Source organism: Balaenoptera ricei, chromosome 9, assembly GCF_028023285.1.
Source record: "Balaenoptera ricei isolate mBalRic1 chromosome 9, mBalRic1.hap2, whole genome shotgun sequence".
NCBI lineage: Eukaryota > Metazoa > Chordata > Mammalia > Artiodactyla > Balaenopteridae > Balaenoptera > Balaenoptera ricei.
Window position 1 is genome coordinate 58831106 of NC_082647.1, and position 14820 is coordinate 58845925.

Below are 14820 nucleotides of genomic sequence, written 5' to 3' on the forward strand. Positions count from 1 at the left end.
CATGGAATATCTTTTTCCATTCCCTCACTTTCAGTCTGTATGTGCCCCTAGGTCTGAAGTGGGTCTCTTGTAGACAGCATATATATGGGTCTTATTTTTGTATCCATTCAGCAAGCCTGTGTCTTCTGGTTGAAGCATTTAATCCATTCACGTTTAAGGTAATTATCGATATGTATGTTCCTATTACCATTTTCTTAATTGTTCTGGGTTTGTTTTTGTAGATCCTTTTCTTCTCTTGTGTTTCCCACTTAGAGAAGTTCCTTTAGCATTTGCTGTAGAGCTAGTTTGGTGGTGCTGAATTCTCTTAGCTTTTGCTTGTCTGTAAAGCTTTGGATTTCTCCATCGAATCTGAATGAGATCCTTGCTGGGTAGAGTAATCTTGGTTGTAGGTTCTTCCCTTTCATCACTTTAAATATGTCATGCCACTCTCTTCTGGCTTGTAGAATTTCTGCTGAGAAATCAGTTGTTAACCTTATGGGAGTTTCCTTGTATGTTATTTGTCATTTTTCCCTTGCTGCTTTCAATAATTTTTCTTTGTCTTTAATTTTTGCCAATTTGATTACTATGTGTCTCGGCGTGTTTCTCCTTGGGTTTATCATGTATGGGACTCTGCGCTTCCTGGGCTTGGGTGGCTATTTCCTTTCCCATATTAGGGAAGTTTTCGACTATAATCTCTTCAAATATTTTCTCGGATCCTTTCTCTCTCTCTTCTCCTTCTGGGACCCCTATAATGCGAATGTTGCTGCGTTTAATGTTGTCCCAGAGGTCTCTTAGGCTGTCTTCATTTATTTTTTCTTCTTTCTTTATTCTGTTCCGCAGCAGTGAATTCCACCATTCTGTCTTCCAGGTCACTTATCCGTTCTGCCTCAATTATTCTGCTATTGATTCCTTCTAGTGTAGTTTTCATTTCAGTTATTGTATTGTTCATCTCTGTTTGTTTGTTCTTTAATTCTTCTAGGTCTTTGTTAAACATTTCTTGCATCTTCTCGATCTTTGCCTCCATTCTTTTTCCGAGGTCCTAGATCATCTTCACTATCATTATTCTGAGTTCTTTTTCTGGAAGGTTGCCTATCTCCACTTCATTTAGTCGTTTTTCTGGGGTTTTATCTTGTTCCCTCATCTGGTACATAGCCCTCTGCTTTTTCATCTTGTCTATCTTTCTGTGAACGTGGTTTTTGTTCCACAGGCTGCAGGATTGTAGTTCTTCTTGCTTCTGCTGTCTGCCCTCTGGTGGATGAGGCTATCTAAGAGGCTTGTGCAAGTTTCCTGATGGGAGGGACTGGTGGTGGGTAGAGCTGGCTGTTGCTCTGGTGGGCAGAGCTCAGTAAAACTTTAATCCCCTTCTTTGCTGATGGGTGGGGTTGGGTTCCCTCCCTGTTGGTTGTTTGGCCTGAGGCGACCCAACACTGGAACCTACCTGGGCTCTTTGGTGGGGCTAATGGTGAACTCCGGGAGGGCTCACGCCAAGGAGTACTTCCCAGAACTTCTGCTGCCAGTGTCCTTGTCCTCACAGTGAGACACAGCCAGCCCCCACCTCTGCAGGAGACTCTCCAACACTAGCAGGTAGGTCTGGTTCAGTCTCCTACGGGGTCACTGCTTCTTCCCCTGGGTCCTGAGGCACACACTACTTTGTGTGTGCCCTCCAAGAGTGGAGTCTCTGTTTTCCCCAGTCCTGTCAACGTCCTGCAGTCAAATCCTGCTAGCCTTCAACGTCTGATTCTCTAGGAATTCCTCCCCCTGTTGCCAGACCCCCAGGTTGGGAAGCCTGACGTGGGGCTCAGAACCTTCACTCCAGTGGGTGGACTTCTGTGGTATAAGTGTTCTCCAGTTTGTGAGTCACCCACCCAGCATTTATGGGATTTGATTTGATTGTGATTGCACCCCTCCTACCATCTCACTGTGGCTTCTCCTTTGTCTTTGGATGTGGGGTATCTTTTTTGGTGAGTTCCAGTGTCTTCCTGTTGATGATTGTTCAGCAGTTCGTTGTGATTCTGGTGCCCTCGCAAGAGGGAGTGAATGCACCTCCTTCTACACCATCTTGAACAAAATCCTTCCCTGAAAACCTTTAACTACATTGCTAAGAAAAGTAATCACCTTTCTATAGGTACTATCTTCTCTGACAGCAGTGGCCTAAAACGGCAACACATCTACAATTCAACTACTACACTTCTATTTTTTCTACCACAAATAGATTCCAGCAAACTTCCAAACCTTCACAATTTTTGGTGAATACTTCTCCACAATCCAATTTTTTAAAGTACTTTTATTAAAAGCTTGAAAATCTTTTCAATTTTTTACGACAACAACAAAAAAAAAACAATAATAATTTCACCCTGACAGCGAAAAAAAGTAAAATTTCTGACAAATAGAACAAATTTGCATTTAACTGGTCTCTGCCCTATGCCATTAGGTTCTTCCAATTTTTGAGAGAAAGTTTCTGAGCATAGAAATGGCCCTTTTGTTCACTCGGAAGCCAGCTTTTCTACACAAATCAGCTATAACTCATACATGTTGAATTATCCAAACTTCTGACACTTAATTTTCACAATTCGATTTTCTAAAACTTTGTCTCTGGCAGTGGAAATCCTAACTCAAGAGTTATCAGCACAAGAGATGATCATAATTATTAAATTCATGTCCTCAGGGAAATTTTTTGGCCTATATAAATTTACTCAAGGGTTTTAAACATCATTAAATCACCTATTATTGCCAGTGCTTTGAATGTCTATATGAGTAATATTATAAGTGGATCCACTTCAAAGAAACATAGAAGAAGCTTTGATTATAGTTATTTCCAACATGGTTTTTCTATCACTGATTATAGGCCTCCTTTCCTTTATAATACAGAAGTCTAAAATAATTTCAAAAACTTTATCGATGTAACTAAAGTTTCCATCAACCACTTTGCTCATCATGATATGTTCCTAATCAAAAAAAGGTAAAAAGACCTTCTTCAGATAACATCTAGAAAATTGTCCATTTAACCATTTTTCTGGATTATTCACAACAGATATTTACTTTTAGTTATTGCTGGGCGTGCTATTAAAATATAGTGAACTTATGGTCAATCTGAAGTGCCATATGTTTTCTTAGATTTTCTTCAACTAAAATATTACAATAAACACTCACCTTGCCATCATAAATTATAAAAAAGAGCCGTGCTTTTCTTCTCTCAAGCTTGGGAAGGCTATCTATCAAACAGAGTACAAAGTCCACTAAATCCTTTGAACCTTTGAAGAGAAAAAGACAAATCAATGCCAAAAATGATGTGCCTTCTCACCAATACACAAATTAAACTGTGTATTTTGTAAGATTTATAGGGTAACTGAGCTCTTTTTATTATCATTTCTGCTAGGTATCTGTCAAGTGAGTCTAATTCAGTAAAATAAATTGATACGTTGGGAAAAATCTCTAGTCTCCATTCTAGGTTGGGGGAAAAAACATGCAGACAGTTTAGTCACCCTTTACCACTTGTATTATGATTTAATTGGTCTGAAATATTGTTTTGAAACTCCCTTGGTGATTGTAATATGCATCCAGTCATGAGAAAAATTGTACTAGACTAAAGCCACAGTAAAATCACTGGTAAAGTTGGAAGTATGTGAATATGTGCCTTTTTCTAGGAAGGAAGTGTGCAATACTTCTCAAAGTTTTTCCAAACCACACATAATATCTACCTAATCAGAATTGCTGGGGGTGGAGCCAAGGCATCTGGTATTTTCAATGAGTAGTGAGGTGATTCTCATGTACTCTCAAAGTTTGGGCACCATTGGCTTATTGTTGTCATCATATTATTGACATATTCTTGGATGATTCTGTGCCCCTCTCCCCAAAATTATTAGGACCACAGCTCTAAAATCATGGGCTCTCTAAGCTGCTTTAAATGAGAACATGTAATGGCTCATTGAACACATGAGCAGTTAATTTGGGAACAGTTGCAGCATTATAAATGTGCTTACTTATTGCAAACCCAATTAATCCAGTCAGGAGGAATGTTAATTATAAAGGAGTTTGGAAATTAGCATGAGTACCTGACTAAATGCCTATATTTTGACCTATTATATTGTCTGTCTGGTAATTTATTTAAAAAATAATTCCATAGGAGGTCTCATGTATATATGTGCATATATCCCACATTCCAGGACTGATTTTGTAATCCTGGAAGTACCCTAATTATGAAAATCCACAGCTTTAGAGGTGTTTACTCTGGTATTTCAAATAGCATTATTGAAATCTACACCAGAGGATATGTTAATTAGCATAAAGGATGTTAAAAATAAATTTTCATTGTTGACAAAATGGTCTTGAAGATATTTTGACTAGCTAATAAATATTTAATATTAACAAAATTTGGGCTAAGCCTTACTCTGCTTATAACATAACACTTAATAGCAAGATTGTCAAGAAAAGACAAATAGTCCAATCTATTTTCAACCACCAGAGGCTACCTATATTTACCCCAAACTCTTGAATCACTAAACTGGCTTAGATCAGTTCACATAATGACTCCCCCCCAAAACTGAGAAATGGCAGAAGATGGCCAAGAAAATGACACATAAAGCAAAACTGTATTTAATTGATTAAAAAAATAGAATAATGCACAAAACAATAACTGTATTTCTCTAGGAGCAGTGGAATATCAATCAAAACAAATCCAGATATAGCAGAAAGCAATTGGAAGGCTTCCAAAGCTGCCAAGAAACTCTCTCCTAATTTGGGAACAGCCAAGATTTACTAGGTCTGTGTGCTTTTATGGCCCCTCCCCCTTGGACATAATTTAAAAGATAGAGGCAGAGCCTTAGCCAAGGTGGGCCATTCCACTCCTCTCCTCTGAGAATTTAAAACTTGGAGTGGAGAATGACAGAGACTGACAGCCACTGAAGTTGAGGCATGCTAATGACAATACTCTAGAGACAACTATGAACTTCTGCTGATGAGGTCCCAGAACTGTACTAGTTTGGGGTTGTTCTTTGAATTATGAAATAATCCAGTATCCTTCCACAAACTTTCTTTTTTGCTTAAGTTAGAGAAAATTGGTTTCTGTTATGTAAAACAAACGAACAAAAAAACCAGTTTTGATTAATACACCTAGTAAAAAGAATACGGTAAAAATGGGGGAATATGGGACAATCTTACTTATTCTAAGTAGATACTTAGAGTTAATAGAAATAAGAATCGAACATTTGAATGGTTTTAGAAAGTATCCAGAGAAAGAACATTGTTGGAATACAATTCTCTAAGGGTTTATGGTGTTTCTGCAAAATGTCTTGCAAGCAAAAGCACTGACTATCTTTGTTTTGGACTATCTTTTCAAGGATGTTTATATAGTGATAGTGAACAGCCTTGGAAGACAGAGGTAGTGTCTCCCTCCAGAGTGGAGGGCAAGTTACTATCCAGTATAATAAAGATGTTTCCCTACAGGCCAAATGTCAGGCAGGTTTGCTTAAAAGATTTGGGTTCCCTATGCTTGGTGTTCCTCAGTTGTGACACATTCATCGAGTTGCCCTGCATGCCCCCATGGGACTTGGGGGCAAGAGGACCAGAAGTAAACATAAAAATCATGTTGCTTGCCTTGCCATGAGTAATAAAGTCCTTTGTCTCTGACCCAGAAGTCACACGTCTTCTGCCAGCATCTATTAAACCGTGGCAGGCTCACATCGTAGGCTTAAAGGAGAGAAAATTTCAGACCCTTCACAATTCTTGACAAACATTTCAAAGAAGAATTCATATCATAATGAAGGTGCATCAGTTCTGTATTCCCGTATTTCAAGTTGCCTAGCAACTAGTTGGTCACCATTGATCTGACAATCTGCAGTAATGAAAGACCATGCTATGTAGAAAAGTGTGATTGAACTATATGCTTCTAGATGACAGCGATTGTCTGATTCATCTCTGTATCTCCTTTACCACCTAGCCCAATACCTAATATAGACTGCATGCTCAATGATTTTTTTTTTTTTGAAATTCACGTTCTTTTATTTATTTATTTATTTATTTATTTATTTATGGCTGTGTTGGGTCTTCGTTTCTGTGCGAGGGCTTTCTCTAGTTGCGGCAAGTGGGGACCACTCTTCATCGCGGTGCGCGGGCCTCTCACTATCGCGGCCTCTCTTGTTGCGGAGCACAGGCTCCAGACGCGCAGTCTCAGCAATTGTGGCTCACGGGCCCAGTCGCTCCGTGGCATGTGGGATCTTCCCAGACCAGGGCTCGAACCCGTGTACCCTGCATTGGCAGGCAGATTCTCAACCACTGCGCCACCAGGGAAGCCCCTCAATGATTTTATGTTGAACAAATTGTTAAATGAAAGAATTATTGACTATTAAAAAAACTCTGGGGCTTCCCTGGTGGCGCAGTGGTTGAGAATCTGCCTGCCAATGCAGGGTACACGGGTTCGAGCCCTGGTCTGGGAAGATCCCACATGCCACGGAGCGACTGGGCCCGTGAGCCACAATTGCTGAGCCTGCGCGTCTGGAGCCTGTGCTCCGCAACAAGAGAGGCCGCGATGGTGAGAGGCCCGCGCACCGCGATGAAGAGTGGTCCCCACTTGCCGCAACTAGAGAAAGCCCTCGCACAGAAACGAAGACCCAACACAGCCATAAATAAATAAATAAATAAATAAAAGAACGTGAATTTCAAAAAAAAAAAAGAAGTGGTTACTTAAGAACCATTCCATTAAAAAAAAAAAAAAAAAAAAACTCTGCTGGGATATGTATACAGTTGTAGTAAATAAGATAGTTTTAAATCTGTATCATAGGTACTTTTCCTCCGAATCATTCTGTTTCTTCAGGTTCACTTAAATGTAAATAATAGAGGTCCACTCAAGGAAGTTTAAGAGATAGGGTGATGCATAGAGGAATAAGAGCAGGAAAGGTAAACAGCTCTGCTGAAACTGGAGCTGGAATGTGGCTGTTTAAGGTAGCTTTAGAGATCTCAGGAGCAGGAATTTGTGACTCTTTTCTCTACAGCTCCACCATTAATCTGGCTCATTCATATTCTGCATGTTTGTCCTTTCAGATCTGCTATTAATTGGCAATCTTTTTTTTTTTAACTTGCTATTCTAATTCCCTAGGGAGACATTCCAGTGCAGTTCATATATCCCTTGGCAGCCTATTAACTCGTGACCTTTGAGTAGACATCCCATCAACTATGATCATTAAAGTCATGTGGTATAACAGGTGACCGCCTAGGCACCAGAAGCCATGGGTGGGGCAATTTTTAAAGGGGGTGAGCGCATGAAAGGCCATTCTACTTGAATGTATGTTGCCTATCTATCCTTCTCACCCTCCTCCTATCACTTCTTTCTCTTGAAAAATATGTATCTTATTTCATGTGGTTTGAATATTATTTTTAATACAAAGTGTTCTTACACATTAGTTTTTATTTAAAAATGCTTGCACCAAAAACCTTGTGGGAGAGGGGACAAAGAATGTGAGTTAAAAAATAAAAGACTAAAGGTCATTAAACATGCAAAAAGACTGTTCAATTCCTCTAGCAATTAAAGAAATACAAAGTAAAACCTCACCTGGTCTATGGCTGGGCTTCTTTTGAAAATAATAATGTTTCAGCCAAAAGATCAGCCTCATATATAGTTGACATGATATATACAGTGATACATATAGTGACATATGACTATGACATATATAGTCTCATATATAAATTGGTACAAAATTTCTGGAGAGCAGTTTATCAGTATGTATCAAAAGCCTTAAAAATGTTTACACTTTTGACAAGTCATTATTCTACATCTAGGAATGTATCCTAGGAAATGAATCCTTGATTTTTCTAAAGATTTTTGGACAAGGAGAGTCTACATGAAGAGTTTCTCATAAAGCTGTGAGACCCTGGTTTTCTTTCTACTGTCCAAGTCAGAGCAACGCACAGCTATCCTTCAATGCAGCTGTTCAGGGCAACCTAAGCTTTGAAGGACAGCTATGCCAGTCTGAAGGACAAGCACATGAATCACAGAAGTCTTTGAGAAATGCCATGTCATTCTTCATCTGCAGAATGAAGGCAACAGAAAGAACTGGAACACTGCAGCTCTCAAAAAAGCCACAGCAAATACACTCTTTGAACTGGCTCACATGACAAAGCGCTAATCCAACCCTCTGAACAGGAGGTGTCATGGCAAGAAGTCTCCAAAAAATACCAAAGATTGTATTTAAAATGTATGTTTTATTGCCCCCTCTTCCATTGGAGGCAACCTCCAATTGGCTATTGTAAAGTCACATTCCCCTAGCTTCTATATCTCACCAGCATGAAAGTGCTAAAAATGCCTGAAGGAAAGACACTACAACAGCAGTAGGTACATGTGCAAAAATAATGACTGACCATCACATCATATCTTGGGTGCAACAGTCATCATAGCCTTATTTCCAGCAAAACACTGGAAAGTAATCAAATATCTAAAAAGTAGTGGATTGGTTAAAGTAGATATGGCACATCCATATAATGGATTGCATTGCAGTTATTTTAAATGTTCTCAAAGAATACTTAATGATATGAGAAAAAATTAATAACCATATACTAAAACAAGTATATTACAGTGAAGTTGCATCTCATACAGGAGATAGGTTTTAAATCAGCACATGATAAAAAAATCTCATGTGGTTAAGACTACCCTTGAAAATCTCCAGTTTGGACACCAAATACTATAACTTCAACACAGTTTTTCTTTTTAGTATCAGAATAGATAATTGTTTCTGAGATTGAGCATCAAAGCAGTTGGCTTAAGTTTTGACCACATTGTAGGAAAATATATATTTTTACCATTAGAATCATAGTCAGTGTAGCAAGATGCACATACTATAAGAGACAGAGAAATTGAGAATGATTGAGGAAATAGCAAATTCCTATCCCCTATCTCATGCTTATTCCAGGGCATACACTCATGAACAAAATGAACAGGAAATTTTAAAAATCTATTTAAATTGTTCTCTCTCTCACACACGCAGACTAAAATTCACGTAAGTTAAAAGTAGTGGGACTTCCCTGGTGGCACAGTGGTTAAGACTCCGCGCTCTCAATGTAGGGGGAGCCGGCTTCGATCCCTGGTCAGGGAACTAGACCCCACATGCATGTTGCAACTAAGAGTTCACATGCCACAACTAAGGAGCCCGCAAGCTGCAACTAAGGAGCTGGCGAGCTGCAACAAAGGAGCCCGCCTGCTGCAACTAAGACCTGGTGCAACCAAATAAATAAATATTTTTTTAAAAAGTAGTGACTATCTACATAAATCATTATATAAGTCCAAGTTTGTTTAAAATTTTTCATTTTATAAAGACATGCATAAAAAATCCAGAAAGGATATATGTAAACATCTTAATAGCCATCACCCTTAATGAGACATGAGTATTGTCAGGTTTCTTTCCTTTCTCTTTCTGAATTTTTCAAAAAAATGTAAATGAACATTTAATATTTCCATTATCAGAAGAAAACTGATTATTTTTAAATGATACTCAAAAAACATAGATGATGTCTTTAAAACTAAGCCTTATTTTATTACAAATGCTTAACGATATGTAGTTTTTGGTGTGCAATTTCTGTATCCAAAGAACAAGGATTTGGTTAAACAAACTACTGCTAAACATGACAGAAACACAAGAACACATTTATAATTCAGGAATTTCAATCAACAGAATTCTGTTAGTTCACCTCAGTAAAGCAGTGCTATTAGGGACTATTGAACAGAACTATACAACAGCCTCCTTATGTTGAACTGGACATTCAAACGTACCTGTCAAAAGAAAAGAAAGGTTCTATCTAGACATGGATTATATAAATACACATAGTCTACAGTAAACTACCTTAGGAGGTGCCTTCTGAGCTTCCATAAATTCCTACCCTTTACGCGCTTCCCTAAAATATCATTAAAATACCTATTACAGCAATACTTTCTCTCCTTCATTCATAAAAGATGCATAGATGCACTCACGTAATAAAGGAAATTTCTCACTGAAACACATATATCACTCTAGTAAGGCTGTTTCGGTGACTGAAAAAAATAAATGTCTCATATGAGAAGGATTTAAAAGACAGGTCAATTAAAATAGTTCTTTGATTACATAAAATTACTGGTGGTTGATCCATCTGGTGTCAGATGTGAAATGAGATCAAACTGTAAGAGTAAGTTTTAAATTCTCAACATTAAATTGAATTAATAAATTGAGCAAAGACATGGTTCAAGTAGGATTGAAAGGTTCTGCTAAAACCAGACTGTTTAGATACATTAGCAACACAGCTACAAAGACCGAATATCTTATCAGAAAGCAGTATAGGCTGTGGAAAATTAATAGAGAGTGCTAGACCCCATCTTGGTGTAAAATTACATGGAAGGGATTAGGAAGTGAGGGGAAGGTAATTAAGTAGAAAGAACAGCCGGAAAGAATTGAAAAGCGAAAGATCAGATGGTCTGAGTTTGAGCCCCTCACCATCTGTTGGCAATCATCAAAATTTATTTGATCTTATTGTGTATTTACTTTGTAAAAGGGAAAAAAATAAAACTTCATTCTAATGAATGAATAGGTGAGATGCAAGGCGAATGCCTATTATAACAGAGCTCATTATTATGGCAAGCAAAATCATTACCATTGCAACATAACAAATACAATTAATGCAATTTAATTGTTCCACCTTTGTCCACATCCCTGACATCAGCATCATAAAAAGGTTCTTATGTTTTCCTGGCTTTCTGTGATTTAGTCAGAGGGCTTTGTCTGTAATTTTACTGTCATTGTTTATTGTATGTCTGTCCATACAATTTGCTCTTGTAAAATTTCTGAGTGACTGCATGTATCCATTAGGAAAGTAGCTCAACCAGCCACTTAGTTTCCCCATCTAATCGACATCAGCACCTGTCATTTCAATATCAGTTAAGAATGTTACTATCTACCCAGTTATATAAAGAAGAAAACTCAGTTCTTTCCTCTGCTTTACCTCTGGCCCCCATATTCACTCAACAACCAAATCCTTCTAAATGTTTTTCCTACATGCTTTACCTTTTAAATATTTTGGTGCTTCCTCCACTCTTCTTCACCTGTGCCGCAACCTTTCACTTCAGGCTTTCATGGTCTTTCACCTTAACTACTACCTGCCTTTTTTCCTGTCCCCCTGCAATCCATCTTCCATCACACAGAGAAAATACAAATCTGACCTTTCAATTCCCTGTTAAAAGATTTCTGTTTCCACAGTACTTACAGGATAAAGTCAAAAGGCATCTGTGTGGTCTCTGAAACCCTTAACCACGGTGTCCCCTGACAATTTTATTTCTCTAGCTCTTCTCTCCCATCTCACAGTTTATACCCTTCAGCAAAACCAGAGTGAGTAATTTATAAAGCAACTGCTAATAAATAATTAAGCAATTTTTATTATAATCAACTCATGACATGCCTCAGGGACGAGTATTTTCATTCATTCTTTAGGCCTGTGCCATGCATTACTATTTTAAAATTAGCTGCTAGGGTTTTAGAGTGAGAGCCTTGCAGGTAAGGCAGAACAGACTACACAGCCAGCTGTCACACAGGAGCATCTGTGCAAAAGGTCTCTGTACAGCTCAGCGAGACTAGCAGATACATCATCGTACCTCTGGACATATATTGGTATTGCCTTCCAGTCAGGTAGTGTGCAGCTACACAGGAGAGCTGTATATTTTCCTTTATTAAAAAGTGATTGAGACAGTGTTTTCCTTTGTCTGTATCATCTTTCATGTACCTAGGAACACACTTTTAGGATGCCGGATATTTGAAAGCTTTATCAGAAAAGGATGGCTGCATCAAATCAAGGGTTTAATTTAGTTCTGAAGTTGCTTGAGGAAAATAAATTGATGTGACGTTTTTAAAGTTACGTTTGCATTGCAGATGGACTATTTAACAGTTCACATAATCAATAAAATTACTGCTGAAGCCAAGCTTGTGTTAATAAGATATTCTAATATCTGGGTAAGTGGTTTCCCTCTGAAAAGTCATATCATGTTTGCTTGTTTGTTTAAGTTTGTTAATCATAAGAAGCTACCTTCTTTTGATGAAATAATAGTAGAATGTTTCCACAAAGTAGTCAGCTCCTTGCACATAATGTTAATTTCCTTTTAGGGACTAACATCTTGGTAAGTGGAAATATTCTACCCACCTCCCCACACACTCCCACCTTAGAAAAGAATGTGCAGATCCAAATTTGTGCAAACTGGTTTAAAAAGCTGATTCGTTACCATGCCAAATGCCAGTGAAGAGATATTTTTAAATGTCTTGGGTATTCTATACACCTATAAATGGATGGAATAAACATTGAGCTAGTAAAATGTGAACACTCTGAATTTTTTAAATATTAAATTTTCTTTTTAGAAAGAAAAGATAAGAGTTGTATATATTTTTTATTGTACAGCACAGTATTTTACTATATATTTTTAACAGCTCTACTGAGGTAAAATCAATACAAAATAAACTGCACATACTTAAAGGAAACAAATCAATGTACATATTTGATATGTATGTATGTATAATACTTTACTGTTTCTAGTTAAAAAGTTAGAAATGAATGAAGAAGGAAACTATCAGCTATATCCATTGTACTATAGATAATCACGATTAAAACTTTAGGACATGCCCTTCCAAGTTTTCAAAAATCTATTCATATACATGTATGAATAAAATAGATATAGGCTTCTACTTCGATCAATTTGGGAACAAACTACTTATACTGCACATAGTTTTTCATCTTTTTAACTAAAGTTTTCATGAATATTTTTCCACACCAATAAATATCTTCCTAAAGATTACATATATATGTGCATATATATATATGAAATGTACATTTTTGTTTATCAGTAGTAAAATTATTACAAAATGAATGATGAAGACAATAATCACCTTTAACTAGGAAATATAATCATAGCAATAACCATACAAATAATTGTATGGTTACACTCTCAAATAATTTTAATCTACGTGTATGAATTATGAATATACATATGTACATATAACATATTTTTATCTTTATTAAAATAGTAATAAAACTACATGTATTATTTTGTACCCTAATTTTAAAGGAATTTTAATATTTTATACATTTGCAATTTTTTTGTTTTAAAAAAATTTAAAAATACAGAAGTGAATGAAGAAGGAAATTATCACCAATAATTCTGGAGGTATAGATAATCACTATTAAAACTTTGGAATAACATCCTTCTGGAGAGATAGATATAGATAAAATTGTGTTATTACTTAAACCCTATTTGTAATCTAAATTCTATATGAGCATTTTTCCGTGTTATTAAATGTCCTTTTAAGGAATAATTTTAAATAGCAGAATAGTTTTATAATATGGAGTACTTTTGTCTGTATCATCTTTCATGTACCTAGCAACACACTTTTAACATGCCAGATATTTGAAAGCTTTATCAGAAAGGGAAACATTTATCAGAAAACACTGAGTACTACAACATTTTTAAAATCTTGGCCATTTTATAGCTAAATTTTTCAGTTTTAAAAACACGTATAGTTCTTTGATTAGTAATGAGGTTAATTTTCTTTTCAAATGCGCATAGGCCTTTTTCTTAAAGTCTTATTTATTTTGTCAGTTCTATACGCTATAAATATTTTTCCCAGTTTATCATTTGCTTTTCTGTATTTATACACAGAAGTTTCCAGTATTTTCCTTTATAATTTTTTCTTTTGCTTTTTTGCTTAGCCTAAATATTAATTTATATGTTTTTAATTTAAAAATTTATTTCATTGTATATTTTTAATTTTTCACATCTGGAATGTATTTGGTAAATGATGTAAGGTAACTAAGCATCCTTGCACATGAATTTGAAATGGCATCTTCATCTCATAATAAATTCTTATGTATGCATTTGAATTTAAAATGTGTGCTAGTGGAGTGATGAAAGCTGCAGTTCAATCTCCAGGCTTTTGTTCCTTTTGTATCTTTTTAGTTAAATGTGGCATTGATTTAGGGTAGTACTTTTTTTTTTTAACACTCTATAAAGTGCTGTTATAAGACTTACATTTCGATTTATATACACACATAGAGTTATTTTTCCTCTTCAGATTTATATTTTCTTTTAAAGCAATACAAGCTTTCTGTAGGAAAAAAAAATGTTACTAAATAAAAGTGTAAAGAAGCAACAAAAATTATTTTAATCCCTCTTAATCTTAGTACTCAACAGCAACCACTGATAACACTTAGGCATATTTAATTCTGAGATTTTTGTTTTCTCTTCTCCCCTTTGTAGGGGCTATGAGAGATGTAAATAGATATTTAAATAGTTTCAAAATGATGATTTTTTAAAATTTTTCCAGTAGAGCTTTAAAGTGTTCCATAATAATAAAATTCTTTATTCTTCTAGTAAAGTTTAAAATATATTTTTTTAAACCTAAAAATATAAATTCATACTCTAGAAAGAGAAAACAAATAAGTTTTCCTAAATTACTCATTAAAATGGAAATTCTCTACTTCACCAGCGGGTGGCAATCTCAACATATACACAGTTTAGTATTTTCAACAGAACTGTTTGATGCAAAGGGAAAAACTACCTAAAATGTCTGACAACCGTAACTCCAGCAGCTGTTTCTTGCCCTTTAGTTGTTGTGATTAAAAAAAGAAAATGAGAAACCTGCAGGAATAATCACAAGTGAGAACATTACACAACATGGAACAAAATTACCTTGGCTTAATGTCAGCTCAGTGAAAATAAAAGCTATGTGTTAAAATATTATTCCCCATGTGCTCCCAAAGAACACAGTGTTTTAAATATTTCCAGATAGGACTAAGAGTTTATATCAAACAAATGTCCTACAATTACATGAATTGCAGCTATTGCTAAAAAAC

General features: G+C 36.1%; 1 long non-coding RNA gene across 1 annotated transcript in view; it reads right to left on the reverse strand.

Moving 5' to 3' along the window:
- Nucleotides 1-5576: 5576 nt before the first annotated feature.
- LOC132371984 (uncharacterized) overlaps nucleotides 5577-14820 on the reverse strand; it is a 71098-nt gene continuing 61854 nt past the window's right edge. The window contains exon 3 of the long non-coding RNA XR_009505050.1: nucleotides 5577-5664. This is a non-coding gene — a long non-coding RNA (uncharacterized LOC132371984). The remainder of the gene's footprint in view (nucleotides 5665-14820) is intronic.